The sequence below is a fragment of the Pocillopora damicornis genome, chromosome 5, assembly GCF_964200805.1.
Source record: "Pocillopora damicornis chromosome 5, jaPocDami1.2, whole genome shotgun sequence".
Lineage (NCBI taxonomy): Eukaryota > Metazoa > Cnidaria > Anthozoa > Scleractinia > Pocilloporidae > Pocillopora > Pocillopora damicornis.
In genome coordinates, this window is record NC_142674.1 from 9447822 (window position 1) to 9463830 (window position 16009).

Genomic DNA, 16009 nt, shown 5'->3' on the forward strand with positions numbered 1-16009 from the left:
ACTTCTGCTGGCTCTGCTCCTGTTGAGTAATCGGCAAGGTGAGTTCCATTTAGGTGCTTGTATATGTTCCTTGCCAGGGCTACTGACTGACCAGTTAGTGGTTAACAGATGAGTGGAACAGAATAAGGTAACATCTTCATATCTGTTCCATTAGGTAGTTTAACACCAATGCAAACAGCATCACAAGTCTGCAACTTCTTGTCTTGTGACCCAAATGTTTTGATAAGCATTGTCTTTTGATATTCAGCTGGTAAACTTAGCTCATCCTTCAAACGGTTTTTGATATATGATCTCTGACTCCCATTGTCAAGAATTATTATAGCCTTCACACCTTTGTCTTTAGATCCCGATTTATAGATAATGGCTTGAGCTGTCTGCAGAGGGACTGGTCTTGCAGAACTAATGAACATGGTTACTTGGGAGTGATCGGACTTTGGCTGATCTTCTGGGTGTACATTCTCCCTTTTCTCGGGTTTCGCACATTGTTCCCTTGTTCCAGTTTTCAGCAGGTTGCTCTCACAGATGCTGACATGACGAGGGCCACCATAAGTGAAACATTTCTTGTTAGATTTGCATTCTCGGCTCAGATGGTCCTTCCTGAGGCACACAACATCTTGCGGTCTTCTTAACAATATCTCTTTGGGCTTGTGCATTAGAAATGGTCTCACAGCTATTAGCTGAAGAAGGCTGCTTGCAATAGGTACGAGCTGGCTGGTTATTTGACTTAGAAAACAGTGAATAGGCAGAGAGTGGGCCTTTTCAATGCGGTTTGTTCCTTCGGAATGGTGGGTCTGGCCGTGGATTGTGATTTCCCTGCGTGGCTCTCTCCCTTGCTTCCAGTTCTTGATGCATAACTGCCAAAAGGGGGTCTAATTCCCAGCCTCTTCCCCTGACCTCTCTACTAATGATCAAACGTACTTCTTGTGGTACCTTGTTCATCAAAACAGATGAAAGCAAGCTACCATAGAATTCTGATGGTACTCCAAGAGCCTTAAGAGCCTGAACATAAACCTCAACTAAGTCATAGAGCTGTCTCAAGCCCCTTAGGTCATAACTAGAATAAACATGTGCCATGTTAATGAAGTCATCCATATGTCTGTTTACAATCATCTGTTTGTTGTCAAATATGGTTTTCAGAATAGCAGTGGCCTCTTCATAAGCTGCATTTGTAATGGCAAGACTTGCAATTGCCTCGGAAGCGGTTTTCTCCTGGAGAGAGTTGAGATAATAAAACTTGTCAACAGTCACTAGCTTAGAGTTCTTATGTATTTCTGCCTCAAATGTGTCCCAGAATGAACACCACCTAGAAATATCTCCATTGAATTTCTTTAAGACTAACTTCAGGAGTTTTAACTTGAGAGCCTACATCATGCGCTTGACTTTGAGGTGAATCATTAGAAGGAATATTCACATGGCTTACCGACTGCGCGGGCTCATCCATCGGCTCCTTTGACATGTGTGTGTTGGCTTCTATTTTTGGAGATATGGCGGCCAGCTCAGACCTCACAAAATGATTTTTGTGAACATTGCGCTCTTCTTTGCGCTTAAGATAATTTAATTTCGAAAGCATGCATTTCTCTTCAGTAAAAATACTTCGTGAATAAAATTAATTTTCACCATGTGCTAGACCTTCAAATGGATTAAGCTTTTGGTGACTGAATTTCGAAAGATGTTCTCAATATAACTGTAAAAATTTGTTTGAGCAAATGATTGAGAGCGATACAAAAGCTTTTCAAAGTCCATTAAAATGCAGTTACTTGACCTTTTGCGGTCAACATTCCAGTCGCGAGTCCCAAATAATTTAACATGTTTCAACCCATATGAGGCCGAAAAATGTACATAGCAACATATTTCCAAATGCTCTAGCCTCATTTGCCGCAGACGACCGATCCAGAGACCATTTTAGTGAGATTCTCTTATCGTTCGTCGTATTTAGGTCTGTATAAATGATAACGTCCGATGAAACCACCAACCCTGTCGAACACCATCTTGTTGTCAAACGTTCGATATCTTTCTTCACTGTGGCATCTTATTCAACGGTTCAGTTCACTGGGAGTATTGCTCAGTTTACAATGCAGTAAAAGATTACATCTGACAGTCTAATTAAATGCTAACCTGAGTTGACTACAAAAATGTACGCCCTTTGAGTATTTGGGTTGTCATGCAATACCGGTGACAAAAGAACTTTAGGGGGTAGGTGAAGGGCAAAACTCCATATAATAAGCACTATCAGAATTGAACTCTTGGAACCTACAAAATATTTTATCCTGTAAACACTTTTGTAACAGTGTCATCTTCGTCTGGTGACAAACAGTAAAATACATTTATTTATTGCAGGGAATTATTCTTTTGGCGCTCTCTGCCCTTCGTACTTATTAGGGGTGTTTTCCTTTCCACTAAAATTTCAAGGAATACCCTAATAGCATGAAAGAGAACCTTTTGCACATTTTTACAGCACCATGCTACAAAACGCAGTGGTGGGGATCTGTGGCTTATGTGAGGCAAGGATGCTATGTATCGTGGCCAATAGGTGGGGCTTGTAAAAGGGAGTGGTACTATTAACCACTGTTAACAGACGCAACTACCGTTTAAAACCCTAAACTACACAGAGGCCGCTTGTGTTAATTGGCGCGCGGGGTCTCTAGCAGAGATAGGGTGCTCCGCCGATTCTCAACTAATCGGCGACAGTTATATCACCAGCGGAACTTAGTTGTTTACTGATGGGTCGGCTTTATACAGGACGGTAGCTCTTCCTTCTGACAAGTGTATGGGATCCAGTTCTTCTCGACTGTTGGGTATTCTTTAAATACAGCAGCCGGCGTACTTATCATGACGGATGGTTGGGCCATAGACAGTTCACCGTCCCCTATTTTTCCGTGTAATTGTTGGGATCTATCGCTTTCGTTCGGCGCCATATTGATTTCATATAGCAAGAATACAAATCGCCTGTGGAATGGGGGGTTGGGGAGGCGGGAGGAAACGGCCCTCCCCACAGGCAATTTGTACTCTCCCAAGCTTTGGCTCGGCGTATGAAATCAACATGGCGGCCACTCGAACGAAAGCAGCCGATCCCGACAATGCGAACAATCTAGGTGGGTCAATAGGAATTAATACGTTTTATTTATATGTTACTAAATAGCCATTTTCATCTTACGTTTAGACCATTATTTCTGTACGTTCAGTAGTAAACACAATCATTGTTGCTTGCTACGACATCTTGCCCCTGATTCGGTCGACATGAGGCACTTTTGAACTGGTTTTCTCTTCCTTGATTTCTCACTTTTAAGTAGAGTTTTGCAGCTGCAGCTGTCAACTAAAGTCGCCAAGAGGTCTATACAGGGCTTCTTCCGTTTAATGTTTATTGACGAAATGTCAAGCTGATAATAATTGCAGATGTTCTGCAACATCTGTTCAAGGGACTTTGAGAGTTTCGAGCATGCAACTAATTCACAAATGTTATGTGTATCATACATGATTGGATGTTGAAGGGATATTTCTATCATGACTTTAGTGCTTAAATATTGAATACTTTGTTCTTGCATTCTTTCAGTCTCTCCCTCATATTCATCTTCATCCTCTTCATATTGAACTGGAACAACTTTCTTTGCAACAAGGCGTGAAAAGAAGCGTGCTACTTGCTGTGAAGTAAGATAGCTTAAAGCATCGAAAGTAAAGGAGCCATCTGCGTTTCTAACCTTTCTCATTAACTTAGAGACATTATTGGGAACAGCTTTGTGCCCAGTCTGTTCGCCGGTTTGAAAGACAGCAGTGAGATATTGTTTCTGGCTTTCCGTCCCCCGAGTCCTTTGAGTTCTGGATGATTTCAACGCCCAGCCCATCTGCAATGGCGAAGAGAAATCCAATGACTGAGGTGTTCCAGTATCATCAATAGGGGCTTAAACTGTGGCAACACCCTGTTCTAGCTTTTCGGCATACGTTTCATGCTCTAAAGCGTAGCAGTGTCATCCAGCATCAAGATGGTATTGGAGAGACGAAAATCTACGAAAGGATTTTACACGTCCCTCTTCAGGACATGAAAACAGTTTATCGTGGCACTCTGTTTCTTCGTCATCCGATTGATCTACAGCTTCCGCCTGACTCAATGCGAATTGCTCTTGCTGCGTTTTTGCCAATTTTTGCGTTGGTGTGAGTGCAGTAAACATAGCTTTTGGAGAAGTAGCATCCCCAAGTAGGTTAAGCACTGATGCGGAGTAGCGTTCTGGGCGATTGAAGTGATTCCATGGTAGAACTTTACCAGGGCCAACTGCATATGATCTCCTGACTCTCATTCCGTCGCTGCCATATTCAATATTATTGATAAAGCTCACACCTTCCCACTTTACAGCTACGGGCTTGGGAATATCTTGTGAACTGCATAGCATGACTCTTACTCCAGGTACACAACCAGAGGACTCCATGGCACTCTTCATTTGCTCGGCAGTCTCGATATCATGACCAGAGTTTAGGAATCTCCTCATATGGCTTTTGATGGTGGTTGCTTTGCGGTCACACGAACCTTTGCCCCCTTGTGGATCTGAGAAGTCCACTGTGATGCTGATGTCATACTTCTTTGCTACTTGCTCAATTACCAGTAATGTGGACGCACTGTGGTAGCATCCAGCATTATCCTATCTGAAGTGCACGCGATGTAATTCAGGCATTGTTGCTTTGAGCTGTTTCAGGACGTCATCTACAATAGCCAAAACTGTGACACTGTCTTGATTACAGCTTTGAAAAATATGCACAAACGTCATCATTTATAGTTGACCTTCGGACTTTCTCATAGCAGTGGCTATATGCCAAGAAGTTCCTCTCTTTCCAAACCAATCGCCTTGACTCTCGCGATATTTACTTCGGAGGTATTTCATAGCCCAATCCATGACTTAAAGTACAGAATGAGCGTCCAAATTGTTGATGGCATCCAGTCTCGCCACATCTTGATTGATCGATCGGAGCAATTGAGCTTTCCATGGTTCAATTCTTTTCTTAGCCAGAGAATATAAAACATTTCATCTCACCTTTCTCGTCACTTGAAATATCGATATTTTCCAGAGCTAACTCAATTGCGCAGACAACATTTGTTAATAAGTCGCATCGATCACATGTAAGGTCGTGATCATGACTACAGGCACTAACATAATCCGTGTCTCCCTGATAGCTAAGGGCGAAGGCCCGACAATGGTCTGCAACTTGGTAATACATGCACCTGCAACTGAAAAGTAATAGCACAATTTATTCTAAGAAATTTTCCACCTAGGATTTATGTACACGTACTTTTGATACATAACAGCGCAATAAGTCATTTTTCAATTCAGTTATATCTGATTTCATCTAAATCTAATAATAAGCTCACAAAAGAACTTTTATTCTGTTTTAAACTTACGTACACCTAGCTTAAGGTCACGCTTAAAATAGCGTTTTGCCAGCTTCAGTTCTCATTTTGGTCTTTTGCCCAGGAGAGCCCTTTGCTATGGTTGTCCCCCAGTTTGTCAATGACATCTGCCAACTCTTCAAAGGCCTTTGCTCCCTCTGCTGACGCGTAATTGAGTCCTGGCAAAGACGCGCACAGAGGCCGAACAAACTTTAAGAATCCCACACAGTGTACTGTGGCTCATTGAAACAAACCTAGTCTCATAACAGTAAATCTGGTACTGTTGGACAATCTGCTCTGGGATCGTGGTCCTGGGATCTTTGTCTCGGTGTTTGAGGATAACTTCAAGCTTTTCTCGCCGAATGGAAAATCTTGCGTTACATACGCACTGGTAATAAATGTTGAGAAGTGGTCAAGCTTCAGTGGTGAGACTTTCATTCTTGTGTTGTTACTTAAAGGAACAGTTGAGCCTCTACCATGGAGTAACACATGGTGCCGCGTAATGTTGTATCCATATCTGGACAGATTAGGGATCCATCTTTTGACAGTGATAACTAATAAAAAATAAATAAATAAATAAAACAATACTTCCAATAAAAAAACAATTTGGATTTAGTAGTAGCTTATTTTGTTTATGAGGTTCTGTATAAAAAAAAAATAACGAGCAGCAGATTTTCGAAGATTAGACTTTTATATTTATCTTATCCGTCCCATACCCAGACATGTACTCGTTCGGAATGATCTATGCGATAAATATAATTATATTTAGTCATCTTTCACTAGAGATGGATTACTAAAGATCTTATTACGAATGTGTGACATCTAAAAATAAAACAAACAAATGGATGCCGAACAATCATATCCCTTACGGATGACGCATGTGTGTCACGTGATTTCCCATTGCTCTACATACAATCGAAAAACAGCTGATCAATCCAGCAATTAACGAGAACCAATTTTAACTTTGAAAGTCGAGATGACTCGCATCACTTAGTTACATTGTGAATAATACTGACCAACGTCATTCTTTCTTGCACTTCAGTATCGATCATCTCCTTCAGTCTCTCTCTACACGTTCTACCTACAACTGAATGATGAAGAAACGCAGTTAGGTGGCCATCCGTTAGCTGTCCAAATTCAACATCTGTATAGACCATAATAGTAAACAGAAAACAGAAAAACAGCGTAAGATCACCTCAGATCCCCTTTTACCCAGTCCTCTTTCACCTTTTGGCCACACTCCTTTCCCTTTATTATGGTTGGAAATTCTTTCCGGAACGCTTTTCGCTTTTAACGCTTTACCCGTCTTTAATATTCTTTAGGCATCTTTGCTCACTGTCCTTTACAAACCTTTAGCATTCTTTACGCACAAATCAATCTGTTAGATCTGTAGTTATTTCAAAGGTAGGAACAACCCTTAGCTTTTGGCCGATTTTGATAATTTTGCTCCAGGAATATCCTCCTCGTTCAGCTCTACTATTAAAAAAATTCTCATGCCTCACGAAGAGAATCGAGTGAAGCACTTCAGCTGGAGACCGTGGATGAAAAATCCAAACCAAAGCCATACACATTAACCAGTGGTGCTGAGACTTGAGTTCAAGGCACGTGAATAAGTTATCCATTTTGTGTGTGTTAATGGTAGCAAACTTGCCAAGACGATTAAAGATGGTAAAAACACTGTCGATGAAAATGATTATAAAACACTGTCAATGAAAATGATTATAAATTTGAAAGATGATGAAGCTTTCCTCACTTGAGAAAAGTTTATCTTTTTCGTTACATAAAATGGAGAGGGCGACAATAGTTCAATTGATAGCGGGAGCAAAATGTCGTGGACAGAGAATTTACTCAAAACAATGAAAGACTTAATTGATTGATCTTTTGGAAAAACCAATCCCATTGCTGAGAACGAAACCAACACTTTCTTGAAGAGAGAAAGGGAAAGATCGAATGATTCATTAAGAAGCTTAGAGTGATTAACCATAACCTTAAAAATAATAATAAGAAGAAACGCAGTACTCTGTAAATGTAACAAAAAGATTCACTTGTAAACGGAATAAATGAAGTGAGAGGTTTTTATGTGAAAACGTCCTCAAATTATGGCTCTCGAATCAGCTGGCGCTTAGAGTGCGAAGTAGTTTTAAAGATAAGGTCTCTAAGAGTCCATGGAAAAAGCTAAACGTGAATTCTCGCGACTCCTGAGAAAAAAGTCGTCAGACTAAGGCTAAGATGTTTCTCTCTTGTAAGATGGTGAGAAAAAACGAGGATGGATCAGTCAAGTTTAGTTCTCACATGTCCACATCAAATTATTTGATAAAATTTAGGCGAATGATGAAAGAGGAGTCCCTTAACATCCTCTAGGAGACGCTTAGAGAGCTGATTCAGGACTTCAACAAAAATAGAAGTAATTGGTGGTTTCTAGAGAGTAATGTCACTTGATACATGTTTCACAGAGTATAAACTAAGAGGGCGATAATGTACCTGAGAAATAAAGATGATGATGAGCGATTCAAGTGTTGCATCACAAGAGTACTTAAAATGGCTGATTAAGATCATTGAAGGATCACAAGGACATTTAGGTAGTTCACCACAAAAACCTCAAACGAGATCTCGATCTTGGTCTAAGGGTCAAAAAAGATTCTTAGAGCGATACGGAAATAAATTAATCTTTTAATTTATGCTGCTCTTCACACTGTCAAGAATGTTAGATATGATCAGACACATCCTCCTCCTGAAGAGAAAGAAGAACTTGATGAGAGCTTGACAAGTCCTTGAATAAGAACTTGATAAGAACTTGAATCATAACTTTACTAAAAACTTGTGTAAAAACTTTTTTCAAAACTTAAAAATTATCCATCAAAGTTTAAAATGAATAATGAAGAGCTCACGACCGAATAAGCATCAATGCCCCTGGTGCTCAACAGGTGACCTCAGCAGATAGGAATGGAGCAAAACCAAAGAAAGACCCCGGAAGGGTTCAAGCTGGCAAAAACGTGAAGGATATAACAAAAGAGTGGGAGAGGAAAAGAAGTAGAGCTCAGATGTAAACTCAGGTGACAGTTTAGTGTCTGATCAACGTGAGTGGCTCACTGAGAAGAAATCGAGACGTCGTTCATATTCACTCAAGGTTGGACTATATCTCGGAAGAAGAGAGCTGATGGCTCTCTTTAAAAAAAACCTCCAATAAACACCAAAACGCTTTGTAGTAACTCTGAGACTGATCGTGTGCATCTTTGGCGCACTGGAAGCGCTGAAGAGCTTCCCAATGTTCCCGTCAGTCGAAGACTGACAACAGGAGTAAGACCAATGGATCGAAAATTACCGTCTTAACTAATAAATTTCTGATAAGAAACTCATGAAAACAGTAACCGATGCCACAAGTAAAACTGAATCACAGCTGGATATGGATGGATCATAAAGAAGGTGATCAAAGAGTCAGTGACTTCTGATCCGAGTTCTAAAATCATGAGATATGTGGAATTCACAGTAGCTGTTGTAGCTTCTCTTGCAACAGAGCAACAACTCGAGGATAATAAAATTGTGCCCAAATATTAATGGATAGAAGATTCTCAACAGTTGTAGATTTTGAGGGACTCTGCTTGCCTGTGGAGGAATTTTCATTCCTCTCAAATGATATGGAGGATAGGCTAGGTTTCACTTATCTTTGCCATAGTTGCAGTGAGAATCACACATCAATGTCTTGCTAAGATCCGGAATACACATCTTACCATATGCTGGCCTTTTGAGAGTTAGTGTTTCTTTAATTTTACTAACTGCAACCAGATTGTTGTTGAATATTTTACTGCCTACAAAAGTTGGTTTTGTTGTATATTTCACAAGATTGTTAGCATCTGTTATCAATTCAATATCTACACACTTTCTGGTATTCTTCATGGTCTAGCCAAATACACTATTATTCATAAATTTGAAAAAATCCTCTTCAAATGAGTTTTTGGCTAGTGTTCTCTTTTTTGTATTAAAGTCAATATGTTGCTTTAACAATGGAGATTGATTAAATTTCAACACTTTATGGATCTTCTTTATTTTATGACCAAGATTTAGATTCAGTTGCAGGTTGCTATGGTAAAGCTCATATTTTTGTTTTTCAGATAATGTTGGAATAAGTTTTTAACCTGTTCAATGCTGATATTACACTTCATTTTCTTTAATTTCTTGACAATATTTTAATAGCATTTCATTACTGACAGTAATCTTTTCAGCAGCTAGTCGGTAATCATTATGCAAATTATGTAATTCTTTGGGGTATTCAAGATTAACTACGAGAATCAAACCCTTCTCACTAACTTTCTTGTATTTATACAGATTAAGGTTATCAATCGTTATTTACTCATCCACTTAATCGTAACATAACATATCCGCATAAGCTATTGGCATCTAGATACATAACATACTTTGATGGATCATCTTTGTAATAGTTTTTCATATATTTATCCCTAGTTTTTCCATATCTGTTCGCAATATTACTGATTCCACCACGCATACCTTTTACAATAAATAGAAACATATTGATAACTTTGTAGAAAAGATTGTGGTTATTCATCGTGGTGAATGACAATAAGAGCTGAGTTTTTCGTTTTTCTCTCGATGTAGTCACGTGTGATGTAGATCGCGACGTTTCGACTGCATACTTCTAGTCTTCTTCAGGCGATGAGGTCGACTGGTCATGCGTGATCTTATTAAGCATTATGCTCTGCTGTAATTATTTGTTTTTCAACAGCTCTGATTGGTGCATTTCGATCCTTGCTGTTCACTCGGTGATTTGCTCCCTCGGCGGTCCGCTGTCGCACGGCTCTCCTGTTGTTTTGTTTTTCGATCGTGGGCATCCACACTTCTGGAATTTCTATTCTACTATCCCTGTTGATGTTGTTAGGGTGAAGTCTTATATGAATTGCCTCTTTAACCCTGCGCATGTAATAATAAGGGTCACGATCAATAAACTTTACTTCGTTCCAGAGTGGCTTGTATCCGGTGTTGTGGGCATGCTCTGAAACGGCGGAGGTCTCGGTACAGGCGAGTCGAATGTCTCGATCGTGCTCCTTAATTCTGTCTTGCATAGGTCTTCCAGTCTCTCTGATGTATACCTTGCCGCATTCACAAGGAATCCTGTAAACTACGCCATCTTGTTTAGCTGGGTCGACAGCGTCTTTTGGTCGTACTAACTGAGATCTTAACGTATATACGGAATAGCGCCGGCTATGGCTGCACGTCTATTTTCAAGCTGCGAAATTATCTCACTTTTTTCTGCTCATCTCAAACGCTGTGTTCCTCCCAAGTATTCTCAAGTCTTCAGTGAGGTTTTCATCCTGATCTCTCTTCTTTCTATCGTCGAGAAGTTGTGCCAGCTTGAATATCGATACCTGTGACTGCGACAACTTCCAAGATGGCTGCCCTGACGAAGCGAATTTATTCGTCTGTTTTCCTCTTGTCGCTAAGACCCAATGGGCGCCCTCGTATTGAATCAACTCTATAGAATACTTTGACGTCCATCAATATCCTTAGGGTTACGAGAGGAGTTCGAGCCGGGGCAAGAGTAAAACAACGAGCTGCCATGTTGTCTTCGCAACGTATTAACACGTTCATCACTACCCATCAGCGCGTACAATCAGCCAAATATGGAGCTGGGCATTTAGCGACGAACTGTATAAACATCCCTACAGGGACTAGGATTACCTCCAAGGTACCTAAGTTCTTAATAACTAATGCCTGTCTCACTACCCATCAGCGCGTACAATCAGCCAAATATGGAGCTGGGCATTTAGCGACGAACTGTATAAACATCCCTACAGGGACTAGGATTACCTCCAAGGTACCTAAGTTCTTAATAACTAATGCCTGTCATGTCTCAAATAAAGTTGACGAGTTGCACGGAGTCGTCGAAATGAACAATGCGACCGTGGCAATTGTAACCGAGTCCTGTCTGACGGACAGTGTACCATCAACTGCTATTAGCATTGGCCAGTCTTTTAATGTGTTTCGCAAAGACAGACCTACTCCAGGCGGCGGTGTGTTGGCTTATGTCCACAGCTCTATTCCAACTATACGCCTAGAGAATATCGAAGCCAGTGACAAAGAGGTTCTGTGGTTACTTCATACGCCACCTCGGATTTCAAGACCTTTCAGTTGCATAATTACGGCTGCTTTATATTTTCCGCCAGGGAAAACGTGTACCGGGGAGAGAGAATTGATTGATCACATCACTGAGCGCTTAGACAACTTGCTGATAGAGAGACCTTCGGTGGGTATAATAATTACCGGGGACTTTAACCACCTCAACCCGGGTCAACTGTGTCAAAGATTCAGCTTACGCAAATTGGTCAAAATGCTTACTCGTGGACAGAATATTCTAGGTCAATTTCTTTCGAAAATGGGTGAGCTATATTGTGAAGCACAACTTCTACCACCGCTTGGTCGATCTGATCATCAGTGCATCCTATTCTCTCCTTTAAACCAGCAGCGGCATGGGAAAGCAATATCTAGATCTGTAAGGACATTTAAGCCTGATAATCTACGTTCTTTGGGGCTTAAACTTAATTTGGAAAGCTGGAGTGCTGTTTACGAAGCATCTGATGTTGATGAAAAAGTTGAGGCATTCAATAGCTTACTAATTGATTCTCTTGACACCTGTACTCCCCTGCGTCACGTGCGTTTGCATCCTAGAATGGTAGCAGCCCTTATATCTAGTGCTAAGCGTAAATTTTATGAGAGGAAGGCCTGCGATCTCCGTTAAACGAATCCAAGCAAGTGGTTTAAATATATCTACTCGCTCTGTGGTGCCCAGCAGTTATCAATAACCTCAACTGCGCCTAACAAGGCTGAACTACAGAAAACAGCGACCTTCTACTTGATGCTTTTGTTGCTCCTTGGAAGGACCGAGAGCCCACCGCACTGTCAGTCAGCAAGGTTGCCAATGAATTGGACGACAGACCTCCGCCTGTTCCAAACATTGGGCAAGTCAAAGCCATACTCAAACATGTGAATCCGAGGAAAGCAACAAGTGTTGACGGTGTGCCTGCGTGGCTTCTTAAACGGTTTCACGAAGAACTGGCACCTGTTGTACACGATATTATTTGTGCCAGTCTAGTACAGTCCAAGTATCCTACTGGTTATAAGCATGCTTTAGTCAGCCCGGTACCCAAGGTTGATAATCCGACGGATATAAACAATGACTTTAGGCAGTTTTCAGTTTTGCCACAAGTCGCCAAGGTACTGGAGAGGATCCAGCTTAAGCTAAACCTAAAGGACCTAAGTCTTAATGCTTCCCAACACGCTTTTACGGCGGAAAGATCTGCTGACTGATCTGATGACTGCGCTTGCCAGCATCACACAAGACTGGTATAACGCTACAGTGGTCTTTGTAGACTTCCGAAAAGCCTTCGATCTGGTGGCTCATGGCGTTCTGTTGACTAAACTCGCTGGCATGGGCATCACCATGAGCTTTTGGAAATGGACACAGAGCTACCTATCAGGCAGAACACAGCAGGTTAAGCTCCCGTGAGTCCTCTCCAGACATGGTGAGGTGATTGCTGGTGTACCCGGTGTCATTTCTCCTACACTTTTTAATGCGCATGTCAACGATATTGAGAACTGCATCCCCAGGGGAATACCTGTATCCACTTGCAAGTACGCTGATGACTGCACCCTATACGAACTTGTTTTTAAGGAATCTCTCAGTCAAATGCAGGATGCTGTGACTCACTCGGAAAGATGGGCTGTGCAGAATAAAATGGAGCTGAATGGTAAAAAGACCAAAGATGTGTGGATCACCTTCCAAAAAGTCCAGTCCAATTCCTGCTCCTATTAATATCGGGCCTACCGAACTGGAGAGGGTTTCAGAGTTTAAACTACTGGGTGTATATGTACAGAACGATCTCAAGTGGAATATACATGTCTCAAGTATTGTCAGCAAAGCGTGTAAACGGATCCACTATCTTAGGGTCTTTAGAAGAGCCCATCTCCCCAGGGACACTGGTCTTACAACTTACATCACTAAGATTAGACCTGTTTTAGAATATGCCTCGCCTGTCTGGGGAGGGCTGCCCATTTACCTCGAAGAAGATCTACAGAGAGTGCAGAATAGATGTCTAAATGTCATTGGTCTCCCTAGGGATACTGTTGAGTCACTTGTAACTAGGCGTCAGAATTTGACGAGGAAAGAATTTAAACGTATCCTAGAATCTCTGAAGCACATCCTTGTAAACGTTTTTTAGAAAAGCCAGTGGATCATGGCCATAATCTAAGATCTTGTAAGACTAACCCAGCGCACCTCAGAATACCTGTATCACGCACTGTTAGGCACAAACAATCATTTGTTCCTAGAGGTGCTAAACTTAACTTGATTTGATATGTATATCATTATATAATATGTAGTGTTTTGAATTTTTATTGTAATATTACCGTAATTCTTATCGCTAAAGGTAATAAATAAAGGTTATTATTATTATTTATTGTAGTGTCCGACTTGAAAACAGTGCGTTCGCCTTGTTGTTGTAGGTAACGGCGAAGCTGTTCGGACAGACCTTTGACATAAGGTAAAACCGCAGTAGCTTTAAACTCGTTGGCGGGCTCGGCACTGTTGTTTAGTTTTCCGGTCTTGTAACTTTCTGCAAGAAAGAAAAAGGATAACCATTAGAAACCAGAACAGATGACAGATGTTTTTGTATGGGATTTCCCACACTTAGTCAAGGCCCGCGAAATTTATTTCTTTATTTCTTTATTTATTTGTCCACGAGAGAGAAGTGCTTGTCACGTGGTTTCTATTTGAGTTCAGTGAGCCGTGAAGACTGGATTCCAATCAGCCTTTTTCCTCGGGGAGTTGCTACATCGGAAAGCACTATATAACATCGTCCTAAACCAGATGAGCCCACGACATATCAGCGGCATCTTATATCAGTATCCGAAGTTTACAATGTGACTTCCGCTTATTCTTGTTAAAGCGTATTTTACAGTTTACTCATGGAATAGGAAGTGCGTTTGAGCCAGTTTCTGGCAGATTTGAACAGAAAAGCGGGTCTTTTGTTGGAGTGTAATGACATTTTCATCGATGGCGCTGTTAACGAAATGTTTGGCTGGTTCGTAAGTTGTCGACCTGATTTCGGTCGATCTGATTAATTGACAACACCCCTAGGGCAATACATATCATCGTCCCAAACCAGATGAGCCCATGACACGTCAGAATCGTAGCGAGAGTCTTCTATTTTTCTGCTCGTTTCCAGCGAATCAAGAGACCGTGACCTGTGTGACTGACGATAAAGCGTCGTATTCTTCAATATTTTATTGCGAAAGTATTCTTCCCATAACTTGTACAAACTAATTTCTGTCTAGATCATATATTTAAGAAAAAATATAGCCTGTTATAAAGGCGTTAAAAGGAGGATCGACATTTAAATATGACCGGCCTAATAGTTTCGGTCGATGTTATCCTCTGACTTCGCTATCATCGACCAAAAGCAGATTCAGGTCAAAGATCATTTGCATAACTTTGCACTGTAAAATCTTTCGATTGGAACAAACATACAGTTCTTTTCTGTTTGTAATAAATTATCTTTACGTTTTATTTGACCATGATCTCTTGGTTTTTGTTCAACATCTTATTTGCTACTAATAAATATATTTGCCAAGGGGTGGTCCAGTTAATATTTAACACTCGTGCATTTATGTTTTGCGGCTCGCGGGTAAATATTGGCGGGAAATCTAAATGTTTGGTAGAAGAACAAACATGGCTGATAACAGTACACCTTGGGCTTCAAGATGGACCGTACAGTTTGACCCTTATTCCGGGTATGTTAACGATGAAAGCAGCGCTGACGAACTCATAAAACAGTACGAGATAGCTACGACGACACGCTTCACTGTATTTAAACAAACAGGAGGATTTTCTAATTGCAGTAGGCTGGGTAAGTAAGCTCACATGTAAAGATTTACAAAATAAACCATACTGACAGTAAAGTAAAGTGAAGTATAACTTTATTTAGACACTATAGGTATTTAAAGCCAGGGGCGTGTGAGATCGTGTTATTAACATGAAATATAGATAAATCAAAATAAAAAAAGGGATTTAACTTTTTTCCAATAATTATTGATATCTTAAGAATACATGTACACATCATTATTCTTCGGTTTACCCTGGTCAGTTAGACTTTCAAAATTAACATGTAATTAAAATTCAACTTAGCTTCAAGTGTCAATTTACTGTGAGCCTGCAGCAAGAGTTGGCAAGAAATGCTTAATTAATTAAGATCAAGCTTAAAGTGTCAAAACCCTACTCAGTGCTATTGACACACAGCTGCCAGCATCCCCATCCATTACACCAGTCCTTGGGCTACATCTGGGTGGGGCAGGCTTGATTTTCAGGCCCTCCATTTTAAGCACCCATGTGTACATATGTACGTATGTGTTTGTGTACATGTATCGTATTGCTAACTTAGCTTGGTTCCTCTTCTCACATAAAAGAAAATGCAGATAAAAATGCTAAGAACCACCATTTACAATGGGCTGACTCACAGGAGATGACAGAATGCAGACTAAGTTTTGATGGCATCCCATTCCAAATTGTGGGAGTCAAAGTTTTAGAATGCCAAAATGGGCCAGACAGAAATTAAGGCACTCAAAAGCAAGGAG

At 40.7% G+C, this 16009-nt stretch overlaps 1 pseudogene; it reads right to left on the reverse strand.

Annotated features, from left to right (window-relative positions):
* Nucleotides 1-3194: 3194 nt before the first annotated feature.
* LOC149045058 (uncharacterized) lies at nt 3195-6528 on the reverse strand (annotated as a pseudogene).
* Between the last annotated feature and the right edge of the window lie 9481 nt (nt 6529-16009).